Below are 18480 nucleotides of genomic sequence, written 5' to 3'. Positions count from 1 at the left end.
TAAATGAAAGCTATTGGAATATCAGTTTTGGAAGGTATCTATAAGGTGTCCTATATAAGTTTTGTGTTAAAGCTTATAATACTGCAACATTAATTAAATATTTTTCAAACAACAAAATTATTAATTAAAAGGAAAATTCTAAATTAGACATTTTTAAGTAAGATCCACTGTTCGACGCTGTTGCCATATGGCATCATATCACAAAGCATCATATCAATTCCAATTTTTTTACAGCACCTCAAGTTAAGTCATTCTAAGAAAAGAAAAACAGTCAGATATTTTTTATAGATTTATCATAATTCGTGCAGTAGAGGGTTAATTATTTGTTTTTTAATTTATTTATTTATTATATCACAATCACATATTGTAGTGGGAGTATGAGCTAAATTAAGAATAACAATTTGTGGCTTGTAGCATTATAGTTTATAAGACTATACTTTAAATGAAGCTTACTGTTTTAAAATGGACTATGGTTAGATGATAGATTTGAACACTGGCGGGTTATTTACTTGCTCAAAATTTGACTTTTGATCGTTCTTATGTAAAAAAAAAGCTATAGATTGCAGCTTTAATTAAATAATCCTATAAATAAGAAACTAAATCTAAAAGTAGTTAAGTCATTGTTCCATTTGTTTCTATTAAATAACTCATAATTCAGCAGTGAAGTGAACAGTTTAATTCATATAATGAATTAATATATTTAAATGAATGAATATGTATCTAATTAATTAAGTGTTAATTTGACAACCCTAATATATAATAGCTTTTACATTTACGGTTATATTCCCTTGCAATGCCAGTTTTATTTTCTTCACTGTTGTAATCGTTTTCAAATTGTCGAAACATGTCTGGGAATGTGAATGTACTTTTTAAATTTTTTACAGTAAAGCATTTGAAACTGAAAGCGTAAAGAGAAAGAGTTAGGAGGCTGTTATTAGATAATACATTTTACCACCTTCAGAATTTGGTTAAGAAATATCAATTAAAATTACATTAAACTTAGTGTGAAATCAAAATGTACAATGTTAAGTTTGCTAGCGCACATATTATCCTTTGCATGAACAATAAATCTGTACTGGATAATCTACAAAAAAAAAAGATGTTATATTTGGTAATCTTTAATCAAAGTCTGACCATCTGTGGCACAATATTCTTAACCACCTCTCTCTTTCCATTAGTTTGCCATGAGGGAATAATGCGCAAAAACAAAGCCCCACCCCTACTTGGTATTCCATTTCAGTTGGAAGTGCATCAACACACTGTAATAAAAGTCTCAGCAACTTCCAGTTCACGCTGACTTTAAAATACATCAATCAATAATCTCAAAATATGCTGATTATAAATACAATTTAGCCAGGAAGCCATTATACATTTTGCATGTTGATACTGCATGTAAGCTGAACTGTTAGAAGCTTCCAGAAGCGGAATCTCCTGCTTTTCTCAGTATGTACCATTCAGAGACTTGCTCATCTTGAACTGTATTCTGTGCTTCCTGACAGAAGCAGGTGTAGCATAACAGTGCACATCCAGGGTCGCAGGTCACATAACAATGCCTGCTCCATTCCCTCAGCAGGCCTTGAGGAAGGTGGGTGGTTTAGGATCCAGGCAGGATGGAAATGTATGTGTGTGTGTTGTGTGTTTGTAATGCTATGTGAAGGTGTGTGCGTCTAACATTCAGCAAAAATTTCTTTGTTTCTATGGTACTTTTTTTTTCTCCCCTTTTGTCCTTCAATTATTACTAGAGGCATTGAAAAGGTCAGTCGCTTAGTGCCACTATATCGCACAGTTTGGGCAGATTTTATAGGTTTTATATCTTTTGTGACATCTATAGATTGTCTTCAGCCTGCCACCATGATTATTCCAAAACGAGCTTGTGAAGGATGGAATTCTACTTCCGTTCACTACTGCCTATTGTTATGTGCTGGTATGTCAGTCGTTCAGTTGTCAAAGACACAAACTATGTATTTTGCAAATTTCCGAAGGACAAATAACTTTCCAAATGGAAATATGGAAGGTTAAAATTAGATGAAATATACAGTAGGACCTATTTTTTAGGTTAGAATATTGCATATGATAAACATTAATATAATATAATATAATATAATATAATATAATATAATATAATATAATATAATATAATATAATATAATATAATATAACAATGTAATATAATTTGTGCTGGGCAACGATGACATTTCTAAACCACAGTTAAACTACACAGTGGTCTGCTCTGTGATTTTTACATTGTTATGCACAAAAATACATTTTTTGAAAGATTTTGAAAGATACAGAGTAAGTGTATAAACAAGAAAAAAACATATTCCCATAACATTTTAGAAATAATTTTACATTTCAACTTAAATTATATAATCAAATTAAATTTACCACCAAATATATTTGCCACTGCTAGGACATTAAAATGTTTACCTAATTTGCAATAGAAACTAAGTTATGCTCAGATTTCTGAGGCTTGATCACAATATTGTAAGAGGACAGTTGCAAGCAACATCAAATTAGCATGCAGAAATGTATTTTGTAAAGGGTAAAAAACTTTCATTTTATCAGGAAACATCATAACCAGTCCTTTCTGTAGCAGAAGAATAAGGTAAAGTGTTTGAAAACAACAACAAAGTTTTACTGTACAGCGGACTTTAATCTGTAAAGTACATGTTTGTACTGAATTTCTTTTGGATAATCATTGGTTCCAAAATATTTAAAACTAAAAAACAGCTAATATAAGCATAATATAATATACTATAATGTAATATAATATAATATAATATAATATAATATAATATAATATAATATAATATAATATAATATAATATAATTAGTCATGGGCATTGATAAAATTTTTAAATTGCAATTAATCACATGGTGGTCTGCTTTAATTAAGCACATTATGCACAAAACTCAATAATGATTTTGAAAGAAGTGTGTTAAGCACTTTTATTTTAAAAGTACAGAGTAAGTGTATGAACAACCCCCCCCCCCCCCCCCCCCCACATATTACCATAGCATTTTAGCAGTTTAAATATTTTAACTTAAATGGTGTAATCAAATATATTTGCCCCTGCCAGGACATTAAAATGTTACCTACTTTGTAAGTTTTTCTCAGATTTAAGAGGCTTGATTATAACATTATAACAGGACAGTTGCAAGCAACATCAAGTTAGCATTCAGAAATATATTTTGTAAAAGGTAAAAACAAAAACCTTTCATTTTATCAGGAAACATCCTAACCAGTCCATTCTGTAGCAGACGAGTGAGTTAAAGTGTTTGAAAACAACAACAAAGTTTTACTGTACAGCAGACTTTAATCTGTAGTACATGTTTGTACTGAATTTCCTTTGGATAATCTTTGGTTTCAAAATATTTAAAACTAATAAACAGCTGCGTTAACGCACGATAAAATAATTGTCACCATTAATTAATTAATTAATGTATTAAAGTGATAATAACTGAATAATTTGCCCGGCATTAAATATAAAATAAAATAAAATGAAATAAAATAATTATAAATATAATTGAAAACAACAACAAAGTTTTACTGTACAGGAGATTTTAATCTGTGAAGTACATGTTTTTACCGAATTTCATTCATTCATTCATTTTCTTGTGTTTTCTTAGTCCCCTTATTTATCCGGGGTCGCCACAGCGGAATGAACCGCCAACTTATCCAGCATATGTTTTACGCAGCGGATGCCCTTCCAGCCGCAACCCATCTCTGGGAAACATCCACACACACTCATACACTAAGGACAATTTAGCCTACCCAATTCACCTGTACCGCATGCCTTTGGACTGTGGGGGAAACCGGAGCACCCAGAGAAAACCCACACGAACGCGGGGAGAACATGCAAACTCCACACAGAAACGTCAACTGATCCAACCGAGGCTCGAACCAGAGACCTTCCTGCTGTGAGGTGACAGCACTACCTACTGCGCCACTGTGTCACCTGTACAAAATTTCCTTTGGATAATCTCAGCCTAAAGAAAATAATAAATAACATTTCAAAATAAAAATAAAACACAATGACAAAATCAACTGCATTTATCAACTCCTTATTTACTCGTTACTCTCCACCAAGCCAGCTGCAAGACATACTAGATTATTTATCATCTGAAAATCCACACTCTCCAAAGTAGTTTGTTTGCGTGCGTGATTTGCGTGATTTGATAAACAGTGTCCTGAGTTGTAGCTGGGCGCAGCGGACAGCCGCCGACTTGTGGTGCCGGTGTGTGTTGCCTGATAGAAACCTATGCTTAGAATTCCAAAATGCATGGTGCTGCATGGTGCGTGGTATTCGACCAAAGACTATAGAATATACAAGACATGTAACTCGTATATTTTTGAATGGGAAAAAAAGTGTAGTGGTTAATATGGCGAATAAAACTCTGCCTAGTAGTACAGGAGCCTATCATCGATCCCTAAAGACTGAAGTTTCTCTGGGGAGAAGCTCGGATAACACATGTGATTTTATGACAGGTTTTCTGGTCAACAAACACACTGGAATCTCAGCGCATACTTGCTTCACAGACAAAAGAAATACAACACATAAATCTTGAGACCTGAAACCAACTACACTTAAAAACAAAAGTTTTTTTTTGTTTTTTTTTGTTTTGTAATCTGTATGAAACAAACACGAGGTACAGTTCATCCTGTCAAACGCACATCACATGACAGCAGCCACTCAAACACCCACAAACTTGTAAACAAAGAGTCGCTGTCATTTCTTGAGGAGATTTACAATCAAGACCAAGTTGTGTATTACTTCAGAAGAGCAGCGCAATCTGGCAAAGCATTATCCAGAGGATGACAATGTGTAAATGGCCATGAATGAGGTTGGTGTCATGATCTGGTTCCTTTCGAGTGCGCATTAGCTAATACAACCTGAAATGCAGATTGTATTTGATTTGTACATTTAGAAACGAGACTAACGAGATAGTTGTTGCTTTATTTTATTGGTGATTCTAACAGAGACTAACCATATTCCGTACACAACGATGTTCAGTACAGATGACCTTTTAACACCAATCTCTGAATAAATACTTTCAGGCCGTAGACAAGCTATATATCTTTTTGTCTCACTCTTTCATTCCTGATCACAACAGAGAATTTCCTACCAAATGTTTCGGGAAAAATCTGTAAGTTTGCTACGTCCACCAAATGCGCTTGAAAATGAACAGTGGGCAAGCTTAAGCTGCGACTGTCTCTTGAGAGGGGAGACATTTAGAGCAAGGACAATATGCATTTGAATTTAATTTATGCATCACACAGTGTTACAATCTTTATGAAATGAATATTATGGTATCACAAATTGTTAAGTAAATTACCTTTTCTTGAGTAAATGTTTTGAAATGGGGATATTGAAACATCAGTTGTGAGTGATAACCACGGCACAACTTTGCCAGAGAGAGCCTGAAAGACAGGCTTCAAACGCTATTTGCCTATCATCTTTGTGCATTGATGATGTTTATATTCATTAAAGGTCAGTTAACTTGCATGAATTTAATGTTTAAATATTTTAAACTGTCACGCTGTAATTAAATAAGCATGATCTAAAACTTAAATGATTGTAAGGTTCTTTCATTGCAAATTTTCATAAAATGAAGTTAAATATAACATTAACTTCAAGTTAAACATAATAATAGTATATTCTGACATAAGCTTTTAATAAGACTTCAAACAATGAACATTTTTGTCGGTGAATTTAGGTTATGCAACCTGTACGGAACACTATTTAATCATGTACGGAACACCGTTAATACCTATCATTTTCCGTACACTTGCGGAGGCGGTACTTTTCCTCTCTTTTCTCAAAAACTGCTGGTCCAAAAGACATCAAACTGGAATTGGATTGTGCAGTAGGTATTTACCCAGAGAATGAGCACACAAACATGCTTATCTGGCTTTCAATGACGGAGGAGTGGTCGTTTGAGTGCGCGGAAGAGCGGAAAGTGTACAGAACATAGTTAGTCTACGTTAAATATGTAATGTTTTAACACTAAAATATTGAAATGATTTTGGAAAGAAAGGTTGGCATGACTGGCTGCAAACTGCTGGAGACTGGATTAATTATATTTAGTCTCCTGCACTGTAGGCAAGTGAATCAATTTTTTTGTTCTCTGTCAATATTCAGTGCATTTACAGAGCACAAAGGTAATTAGCTTCTGTGCTAATGCGCTAAACTAAATTTTGAGAACGTCTTTAATCTATATAAAGGTAGTGATGCGTGTGACCCATGTGTGAAAGTGATTAGAAAAGTAAAAGTTCAGCAGTGTACTGTTAAATGTTAATGGATGAATTATTGTAGTGAGACGTGAGGTGTAAGGTGTTTGGCTGTTTTCATCTATAAGGAAGAAAGAGAATCAGTGTCATTGTACATTGAACTGTGAGCTCTAAACCATGCCGTTTGACTTGTCCTTAAGTGTTTTATTGCCATATTGAAGTGTCATATATAGTTAAATGTTCTGAATAATGTGGAAATATTCTCAAGTATAGGTGACAGTGTAATTACATTGTAAAAAAAATGACTCAACCAGGGGCGCCGCTAGACCAAATTTACTAGGGCACGTGCTCTTCTGCCGGTGCGAGTCCCGGTAGTGAACATGCGCGCCAAAAAAGCAGGCTACTTGCGTTTTTTGTTTTGAAAGTCGACAAAACTAAAGCTTAAACAATATGATGGCGATCTTACTAAGCATGCCTCCGCATTCACTACTCACTTGTACTTGTATTTTTAAAAAAATAAATTTATTATCTGTTTTTTGTCCTGTCTCTGTAATCCTGTTGCACTGTAGAAGCTCTGTCACGAAAACAAATTCCTCGTATGTGTGAACATACCTGGCAATAAAGCTCTTTCTGATTCCTGATAGATTTTTTTGTATGAAGACAAAAAGGAGGGATGACGAGTCAGGGAGGTTAATAAACCTAATTCTTAATAAATAAACATAATAAACCTAATTTTCTGCTATGTGTAAAGTCTAAGACGACAGATAATTCTATAAAACATCTTTTTTTTTTGTATTTTATTGAATTGCCTATAGAATATCATTCAAATGAAATTAATATTTATGCAAAAGATTTCTTAAATGATCTTAGCATATCACTCTAGTTGTCTTAACATTGTTTTCCAGTTACATTTAAGATTATTTAGAATAATAATTGTATAATAATAATACTTTTATTCATAATAAATATTATATATATATATATATATATATATATATATATATATATATATATATATATATATATATATATATATATATATATATATATATATATATAATAATAATAATAATAATAATAATAAATATATAGTGTGTGGGGGAGATGGGGGAAGGGGGTGCGTGCCCCAGTAGAGCTTTATGTCTAGCAACGCCCCTGGACTCAACATTTTAAGGCAACTTGATGCAGTAATTTTTTGTTGACTAAACTTATTCATTCATTAATTTTCCCTTGGGTTAGTCTCTATTTCTGAGGTTGCCACAGCAGAATGAACCACCAACTATTCCAGCATATGTTTTACGCAGCAGATGCCCTTCCAGCCTCAACCAATATGGAAACATCCATACACACTCATTCACACACACACACACACACACACACACACACACACACACACACACACACACTCATACAGTACAGCCAGTTTTGTTTATTCAATTCACCTATTAGAAATAAAGTTTGCACTGCTCACTTTTCGTGGTTTTTTTTTTATTTTTGGTGTGTTAGTTTAGTTAATAATATCATTCAGAAGGTCATGATTCACACTCATTAAATAATTACTTTGTGTAGCTTTATTTTACATTCTTAATGGATACAAAACAGACATTTCGGCATAATGCCTTCCTCATAGCATGACACAATCTTATCACTCCACCCTTTTATCCCACACAGGGGCATAGCAACTGGGGTGGGGGGATGGGGGGATACGTCCCCCTCACTTTTTGAGACAGACCATTTAGAAACAGGTGATTAAGAATGTAAACGTTTGGATTTCATACAGCTGTCCCCCCAACTTTTAAAATGTCCACTACAACCCTACTGAAAAAACCAGCTTAAACCAGCCTAGGCTGGTTGGCTAGTTTTAGCTGGTCGACCAGCCTGGTTTTAGAGGGGTTTTGGTCAATTCCAGGCTGGTTTCCAGCCATATCCAGCCTGGTCTTAGCTGGTCAGGCTGGAAAATGCCAGCTTGACCAGCCTAGCCAGGCTGGGAGCCCAGCCAAAACCAGCTATGTCCAGCTTAAACCAGGCTGGTCAAGCTGGTTTTAGCTGGATTTAGCCGGTCATTTTCCAGCCTGACCAGCTAAGACCAGACTGGAAATGGCCAAAACCCCTCTAAAACCAGGCTGGTCAACCAGCTAAAACAAGCCAACCAGCCTAGGTTGATTTAAGCTGGATTTTTTAGCAGTGACCCTGATCCCACAGTCAATCACATTATGTCATTAGTTAGATGACTACTCAATAGTTAAAAACGATCTCATTTTTGTTTCAATATATAGTAATTAAGCACACAAGAACTTTTTCCTATTTCCTTCACCTTTAAAAGCTCCATTGTACAGGAAAATAACATATCAATTATCATCATTCACTTATTCATGTCTACATCAATACGATGAAATTCTGACAGTCCAAAACGTTAAAAATACGTTTTCATCTCAATATTTTTATCATCATATACTCAAAATCCATGCTTCACAATATTATAAATAAACAATAAAATGTTAAAGAAACACCAAAAGGTCCAATTCCTCATTTATTCCTCTTGGTATAAGTGATTTTCAGATTACCTCCTCTGTGTGACTCAAATACTTCCTTATTTCCCATACATTCTAGTTGTTTACAGTTATGTCCGAAATCCATAAAGTGTCTTGCTACTGCTGAAGTTGTCTTGTCGTCGTATACTTGATTTATGTTCACTAAATCACAACTTCAATTCTCCTTTAGCGCATGTCTTTGGACTGTGGGGGAAACCGGAGCACCCAGAGGAAACCCATGTGAACACGGGGAGAACATGTAAACTCAAACACAGAACACAGAAACGCCAACTGGCCCAACCGGGACTCGAACCAGTGACCTTCTTGATGTAGTACTTGGGTTAAAAGTTGAGTCAGCTCAAATAGATCTGTTTGCAGAGTAAGCAGATCAAGGTCAATTATTTCTCAGTGGCAATTTTTTCATGTACTGTAATCACTCTAATTATTATTTTTATTTATGTATTTATTTATTTATTTATTTCATTATAAGCATAAAACATGTGTTAATGAACAAAAAGCCTATAAGAATTTTATATGAAAATGTTTGAATAATAATGTCTGTTTGAATATAAATCACCTATTAAATATTCAAACATGTGGTGCTATGATGAACAACCACTAATATAATCTGAATATATTTAAAACACACTCTAAAAGTTAAAATAATTGTTATCAATATTGTGCATAATGATTATTACAACATATATTGCATTACTGAATATCGCCATAAGTCTACCTCTACAGAAAGTCCAGAAATAACATTTAGCTTGTGTTTGGACTGACAAAATGTGCACATGATCTTAGTAAGCAACTTAACAAAACAGTCATTATTTTTGGTACTGGAAAAAGCATGCACATTGTTCCAGAAGACAAGCTAATCCAGCACAAAATAGTTTATAAAATGTCACCAAAATGCTGTATTTAAACTTCTTAATCAAATACAAAATATGGGGGAAAATGCAAAAAAGGTCCACTTTTAGGGAAAAAGAACCCCCCATAGCACCCCCACCCCCCTCACTAGGCTGGCTATAGGCCTGATGATTGAAATTGAAGAAATTTACCAAAGCAACCTGGGGGTGCTGAAATATAATTGGATAAAATGACTGTTGGTGGAGTTACTCAGACCAAAAGAAAGACAGACATTCTGAAACGGAATGCACATTTTCAAAGGAGAATAACTTTGTTTTTCAGATTAAAATTTTTGCTAATTAGCATGTTTATTAAACAACTGCAAATATGTTATGGTATTTTTATGCTTTAGAAAAGTCAAAAACTTACATACAGTACAGTAGAGCAACTTTAAATTAATTTATTATTATTATTTTTTTCATAATAATTTTTTGAAAATCAATATCTGGGTAGACTTTTTAATGTCATTGTAACCTAATACATTATGTGGAAGTTTGAAAAATAAAATTGTGGTTTTCATCTGGTTACTTTCTTTATAATGAAAACACATTTTTATAGAAATTAATCTAAATGTATTTTAAAGTGTTTTGAAACCACACTCTTCATATCACATTGACAAGTGGTTATTAAAATAAGTCACATGCTTACTAATGTAAAGTGTGAATCTCAATTCAAACATATATTTTATTCTATTTTACGCTCTCACTTATTTTTAAATACACAGTACAGTAATTAGTCTCAATGTTACTCATTGTCTGAATGTCTGTGGGATGTAATTATATTTGCTTGCTTTCTCAATAGCAGATGCCATGTTTGTGACTATATTTCTGCCATCATTATAATTTATTTCTCAAATGTAGGTGATGATTCTGCTGTTGTGTTGTCCTCTGCAATGGAGAAAAAATGGAATTTGATATATCATCTGCTGTCCCTGATTTGTCCAGACAATATAAATGGCTACTCTGTGCTGTACAGACGCCTGGCAAGCACTGTGGGCATTGTTAATTACAGAGAGTTTTGTCATATATGGTCACAACAAATCATTATTGGCTTATTTTCTTTTTTTTCTGTAATTAAGTGTGTTGGAGAATGTGTTAAATCACGGTGATTAATTCATCCATCAAGGTGTCTTTTGCAATTTTGTTATGCTTTGCATGGAGCTGAGTGTCACACGGGGAAAAAAATCAAAGAAAGTAAAAATAAATTAATCAAACACGCCTCACACTGTGAATTTGCACTCAGCATGATAAGCGCTTTGATGTTGTCACCTGAGGTGTATTCACTGCCTCCATATTGTTGTTCTGAAGCATATTTCTTGTTCTGGCCAACATCGATATCAACAGACACTGACTTTGAGCAAATGAGAAGTTACTGCAAGATTATTGTCATTTGTCTGAATGGGAAAAAGAATAGGAAACATAATCCTGTCATGGTTTACTCAACCACATGTTGTTCAAAACCAATTGTGTGTGTTTGTGTGGAATAAAACTATGTGTAATATATCTTTTGTGTGATGTTTGCAAACAGAATAATTCAGAATACATGTTATTATTTTTCATTTTATCTCTCCCTGGTAACTCAAATCTTACTTCCTTCGCCAATGTTATTTCTTTTTGTTGAAAAATCCCAAAATGACAGTGCAGGGCATTTTGACCCTATTTTGGCCCTCAAACAACTGTAGTTCTATATGAAACCTGGAAAAGTTTGGTTTGTGTTGTTCTAATGTCAAGAATAAAAAAAATGTGAGGATGGTGACTTGAATCAATGCTGTAAAAATGACATAATTGTTCATATCGGTATCTCTTGGGTGTAAACCCGTGTAGCGGATTAGCTCAAAGTGAATTGAAGATTAATTTGAATCGTCCAGCGATTGTTCGAACAGACAGTTGATTTCAACTGCGGTTATTGCTATCAAAAATAAAAACCTGTTTATGTTTAAGCAGGATAACAAGATTGAAGTTTAAGGCATTCGATTCGTAAATATGCACAGGCAATTTTCTTTATGCAAAATGAAACCTTATTGACTAATCTAACAGAAACTAACACAAACACACATTTGTACCAGTTGTAGAAAAGTGTAAAGCAAGAAAAAAATAAGAGTTTGAGAGAGTGTAATGATGGAAAAACCTCAAATTTTGTAAGACTACACCAAGCGAAACAAAAGTCATCAATTTAACCCTTCTATGGTCTCTTTATGGTTATAATTTATACCAGTTCAGTGGTAATCTGGAGGCGTTACTTACCTTTTTGAAGAACTCCCTCTGTTGAGCTGGGGTTTCCATGTGGTTAGCTGGTGGTCGGTTCTTTGTTCTGGGAGGCTTGGAGTCGGGTGGAGTCTGTTGTTTCATGTTTAGTGGCGGTAAATGGACTAGTCGTGTTGACTTCTGGTTTTGCGGTGCACTAAACTTAACAAAACTCTCGACAGAAAAAGAAAGAAAAGTAATGGAGAAGGGAACGTTTGTGCTGTTATCAGTTTTTTGCCAGAGTCTACGCCTGCTCGTATTACACACTGACCATCCAGTCTTTTCTGGGTAGGAAAGGCTGACATTGTATTAGTTGTTGATTAAAGCAAAATAATTATGTTTCTGATTGGCCACATCCTTAACATCGGCACTGTAAAAAAATCTGTATTTTTATGGTTTATTTCCGTCAACTGGGGTGCTGGGAAAAAAAAGTTAAATAACGGCTGTTAAAGTACAGAAATTTACTGTAAAATAATGAATATTACAGAAATTTTCTTAAACTTTAATTTCTGATAAATTTCTGTTATTCAACCTCTGTTGTTTTACATTAAATTTCTGTAATTTAACGACTGTTATTTTTCGGGGGGTTTTCCAGCACCCCAGCTGCCGTAAACAAACCGTAAAATTACGATTTTTTTTACAGTGTGGTATTAAGATGTGTTTTGGTCAATCTGATCACAAGAGGTAGACACATTAATGTCTACACCTGGTGTTTTAATCCATCTGCTTTCCTGATTTTCTTTGAAGGCAAGAGTGCATGAGTATGGGCTTCATGTTTATGATCTTTTAATCTAATATTACAAAATAAGCTTGTGCCATTTACATTTGACCACAAAAAGAGACAACAGAAAATTATACAGAGACCTTCAGCAGGTTGTCCATATGACTGCCAATGAGGAAACCCTTTTAGCCATAGCAGGAGAACTAGGAGGAGGATTTGGTTGTTCCAAATTTATATAGGAACAATAATAATTGTTGCTGCTATTGTTTATAAATTCCAGTTTTGATGCTGTTCAATTAGGACATTCTCACTGTTAGCCTCCCAATGTGGTTTAATCCAAGCTCATCACTGTTCTCACCGGATTCATTCAACCTTGGGAGCTACAGTAGTGAGCTGATTGAGAAGCACCCATAATGTTTGTCATCAAACTAGAGAAATATGGAACTGTAACCAAATCAATGAAAAGTGGAGGAGGAAGCGTCATGGTTTGGTGGTGTTTTCTGCAGAAGTTTGGTAGTTTTTACAACTACTGTACATGGCAGAGTACATACAAATGTTTATCAGCAGCTTCTACAGCAACATGCAGCTCCTTCTCTGCATTATCAAGCAATCAGCCAGCAATTTTCATACAGAACAATGAGCCCTGTCACACAGCAAAACAAATAAAGCAGTTAAAACCAAACCTATTTAAATGAAATTGCCAGTGCAGAGTCCTGACCTAAACCTGATTGAAAATCTCTGCAAAAATTCCTGGGTACAAAGCTATGGCTAAGAAACCCACTATAGTCAGCAAAGGGTAGAAGAGACCTGATATAGATAACAGCAAAGCAGTGTAAGAGATTTGTGAAGTGCCAAAGTCATATAAAGCAAGTCTCTGTGCACTTACTAATTTACTTTTGCAGCCTTCCGAAAATGTAATTGCAGTATTTATCTGTGTTCCAGTCATTGTTGTTCTCTAATTTTGATTACTGTGTTTTTCACAATATAAAGGCCTGTTGTTGACACATTTTGATCATTTGCAATAGAACTTTTAGGATAGATGCAATTAAATTCTGAACGGTCAGTAATCAAACGTTTGCAAATTGTTCTCTTTAACTGATCTTGTAAATTTTCATTACCTCAAACATTTGAATGATAATAAAAGTAAAAAAATAATAGGCTAATGCAGTTAAAGTGTTTTTTTACTACTGTTATAATATTATGCTATCACGTACTGTGTATAGCTTTAAAGACAGCACAGACAGGCTAAAAGTCAAAAGCATTTTAATGAGTTTTTAAAGCAAGTTTTAATGAGAACATTGCACTTTATAAATTCATCACTTTGAGCAGAAGTTTAACCTTTTATGAGAATCTTCAGCAATATTAATTTGGCAGCAATGTTACAGAGCTCTTCTCTTCTCTTCTCTTCTCTTCTCTTCTCTTCTCTTCTCTTCTCTTCACTTCTCAGGTTTATTTTTATAGTGCTTTTAACAATATTTAATGTTTCAAAGCAGCTTCACAAAAAGTTTAATTATTGCATTACAATCAAATGTAGAAAATGTAAGATTATTAGTTACCATAGCTGTATTAGTTACTAATAACTTTAACTAATTACCTAGTCATGTTGGAATGGGTTTTCTCCAGGTGCTTCGTTTTCCCCCACAGTCTAAAGACATGTGGTGTACAGTAGGTAAATGCCTGAGTGTTTGGGTGTTTCCTAGTACTGGGTTGCAGCTGGAAAGTCATCCACTGCATAAAACATATGCTGTAACAGTTAGCGGTTCTTTCCGCTGTGGCAACCCCTAATAAATAAGGGACTAAGCTGAAGGAAAAGGATTGAATGAATAATTAACTAACTAAAAGCTTTTAACAGTAACATAATAGTTATTATATACAAACATAGTTAACCTGCAGTTATATAGAATATAGGTGATGTCCATGTGTACATGTTTCATGAAGTGTATTAAGTGTATGTGTTTTCCTGGAAGTCATCGATCGTTGGCCTCATCTCCTCCCAGGTCTTGAATCCCATTAATGGTGGAGCATCATCTCTAGAGCCCTCGAAATGAGCATCCTCACGTGGAGATAGGACTTTCAGACATTGTTGGTTGATAAGTTTAACTGTCTTTATTGTTATTATAAAAAATATATATAATATGTCAACTGGCATGTTTTCAGACATCCCAAGTCTCCCGGAAGTTCCAGGAGTCTCCCGCATATGCATAGGGACTCCCGGATCCCCTCAAATGAGTGATAGTCTCCTGGAAATCACGCAACTCCCTCCTGCTCTGCAGATATGTCGTGCGCAATCCAGCACACCATGCCCCCGGCGAACCCTCGCAACCTCCCACAAATCATCGATGTCCCAACCGGAAATTACTTTTCCCAGCTTTTTTTTTTTGTATTTGATGCAACTATGGCAGTATATATAAGCAGGAGGAATTAAATTGCACGCAACTAACAATTGAGCAGATTTTGTTGATAAATGGATTGTTAGAAATGTTCTTTGTATTATTAATTGGTTTTTGTCCTTTTAAAATAGTGACGTTTGCTTAAAGTTTATGTTATAATGTTGATGTAAAAGTGTTAATTGTGGAATAATGGTAAGTTTTGTCAATCAATCTTTTCTCGTACCGTATTGTATCATATCATAAAATATCGTATTGTATGCAAGCAAGAACAGAATAGCAAAAATTTCAGTATAAATAAGCAGGAGGAATAAAGCTACTAAGAATTGAGTATGTTTATTTTAAATTGAGATGAGTTCAATTAAGTTGAAGCGGAAAACATTTACGTGAAATGGCCAACCCAGAGTGCTGAGCTAAACCAGATTGAAAATCTCAGAAAAAAATACCTGGTAATAAAGTTATTGCTTAGCAAAGTATCATATTGTCACGGATTGGCCAGGCTCTTCCACCAACATCACGCACCGAGCACCTTCACCTGAGTATTAACCACGCACAGCTGCACCCAATCACTCCCATTCACTATATAAGCACACACCTCACTTCACTCATTGTCCGGTCTCGTTCCTACGAAGCGGACTCTGAGTGAACCACTTCCTAGGTTTCACTCCCCTACGATCTCAGCAAATATACTTACTTTTACTCTGTTTGCATTCCAGTCTGTCCAGTGTTCCAGTTGTCCTGTCAGCGTTGTGTGTCTCGTCAGTCTGTCTTCCCCGCAAGTCCTCTGGTGTGTGCATCCTGTCATCCTCCGTATCTGTCATCCCACCTGCCACAGAAGATCATCAATTCCACTGAATTCCATTCAACTCTCAATCATTATCCATATATGCTCAACTGTTGAAATAAACATCGTTAATACTTACTCCCCTTTGTTTGTCCATCTGCTTCCGTAACAGAAGACCGGACCAACAACTACCAACAGCATGAGCACTCACGATCCCCTTCAGGAGTTGGTGGATTCATTGAAGAGAGTGCTACTACCATCTGCTCCACTTCCCGAAGCACCACCAGCACCGAGCACTTCTTCACCGTCCACCCACTCATCCAGTCCCATGGCTCGACCAGCGCCCTACTCTGGCGGGGCGGAGGAGTGCAATGGATTTCTCCAACAATGTTCTCTGGTATTCACTATGCAACCCGAGTTATACCCTACCGATCGGTCTAAAATCGCTTTCATCATCTCCCTTCTCTCTGGGTCAGCTCTTCGGTGGGCTGAAACCATCTGGCAACAGTCTGGGCTGGTAACAAATTCCATTCAGTCATTCACCCAATATTTCAAGGAGGTTTTTGGTCGCGCGGATGCTGAAGTAGCAGGTGGAGAACAATTATACCATCTCAAACAGGGAGCCATGTCCACTCAGGATTATGCTCTCAGGTTCCGAACTCTGGCTGCTGCTAGCGGGTGGAATGAGCGATCTCTCCTCACAACCTACCGGCTCGGACTAGAGCCCAGCCTCCGGTTACAGCTGGCCGCCCTCGACGACACGATGGGATTGGAGAAGTTCATCCAACACTCTCTGCGCTGTTCCGATCGTCTGAGGGTCTACCAGCATGATCCTCCACCAGTATCCCAAGCACTCCTCCGTTCGCCAGAGCCAGCCGTCCCTCCAGAACCAGAACCCATGATCATAGAATCTGGTAGGCCCACGATCACCGAGCGACAGAGGAGGCTGACCCGGGGTCTGTGCATGTACTGTGGTGCCAAAGGACATGTCAGGCTGGACTGTCCCATTCGTCCAGCACGCTCTGTGGTGAGTTTGTTCAGTTCTCCTATTGAAAAGATGCACCCTCTCACCACTAATGTCCAGTTAACTACCCCTTCTGTCTCAGTTTCAGTCACAGCCCTCATCGACTCCGGGTCAGCAGGAAATTTCATCTCGCACGCCCTCTGTCGCCGACTCCAGCTTAACACCGAAGCCTCGACGCACGTCTACCAGATTCAGCCCATAACCAAAGATATCCATTCTCAGGCACGTATCCATCGAAAATGTGAACCCGTCAATCTCCAAGTAGGACTGCTCCACAAAGAGGAGATTCAATTTCTGGTTCTGGAGGGTGCTTCGATGGATATCATCTTAGGGCGCCCGTGGCTGGTGAAGCACGATCCCATCCTCTCTTGGGGCACAGGAGAAATTAAGAGATGGGGAGAAGAATGCAGATCCAGCTGTTTTCCCGACCTACCCTTACAAATTCAAAGACCCCTTACCGTCTACGTCACGTCTGTCGAAAGTCCAGTCGAGAAAATATCCATTCAGATCCCGAAGATCTACTCCTCATACGAGGATGTATTTTGCCCCAAGAGAGCTTCCCAGCTACCTCCACATCGGCCATGGGACTGCGCCATAGACCTGCTTCCAGATGCTCCTATGCCCAGAGGTAGGATCTACCCGTTGTCCCTTCCGGAGACCAAGGCAATGGAGGAGTACATCCATGAGGCTCTGAGTCAGGGGTATATCCGTCCATCCACGTCACCTGCTGCCTCGAGTTTCTTCTTCGTGGCTAAGAAGGATGGAGGGCTGCGGCCATGTATCGATTACAGAACCCTAAATCAAGGTACAGTCAAATTCCGCTATCCCCTTCCTCTCGTCCCGGCAGCCCTGGAACAACTCAGATCCGCCAAAATTTTCACCAAGTTGGACCTCCGCAGCGCCTATAACCTGGTGAGAATACGTGAGGGGGACGAGTGGAAGACGGGGTTTGTGACCCCTACTGGACACTACGAGTACCTGGTCATGCCCTATGGTCTGGTTAACGCCCCCTCCGTATTCCAAAACTTCATCCACGAAGTCCTCCGGGAGTTCCTCCATCTCTTCGTCATTGTATACATAGATGATATCCTGATTTACTCCCGGAGTGAGGCCGAACATCGCCACCACGTTGCGGAGGTCCTGAAAACCCTCAGGAAACACCGCCTGTACCTCAAGGCTGAAAAATGCTCCTTTCATTTACCATCTGTTCAGTTCTTGGGGTACGTCATCGATCAGAGAGGAGTTCGTATGGACGAGAGGAAGGTCACTTCCGTCATCTCCTGGCCCGAACCAAAAACCATAAAGGAACTCCAACGTTTCCTAGGATTTGCTAACTTCTATCGACGTTTCATCCACAATTACAGTCTCATCACCGCTCCGCTCACCAACCTGTTGAAAAACAAACCCAAAACACTACCCTGGCCTCCCGAAGCCGCCGCAGCCTTCCAAGACCTCAAAGAATCTTTCACTCAAGCCCCACTGCTGACTCATCCCGATCCTGAATTACCATTTGTAGTCGAAGTGGATGCATCGACCACCGGAGTGGGAGCCATTCTGTCCCAGTACCACGGTACTCCTCCATTACTCCATCCATGTGCCTATTTCTCCCGGAAGCTCAGCCCGGCGGAAAGGAACTACGACATCGGAAA

The sequence above is a fragment of the Danio aesculapii genome, chromosome 5 (genome assembly GCF_903798145.1).
Source record: "Danio aesculapii chromosome 5, fDanAes4.1, whole genome shotgun sequence".
Lineage (NCBI taxonomy): Eukaryota > Metazoa > Chordata > Actinopteri > Cypriniformes > Danionidae > Danio > Danio aesculapii.
The sequence above is the reverse complement of the archived record's forward strand: the minus strand, read 5'-3'. Positions refer to the sequence as shown.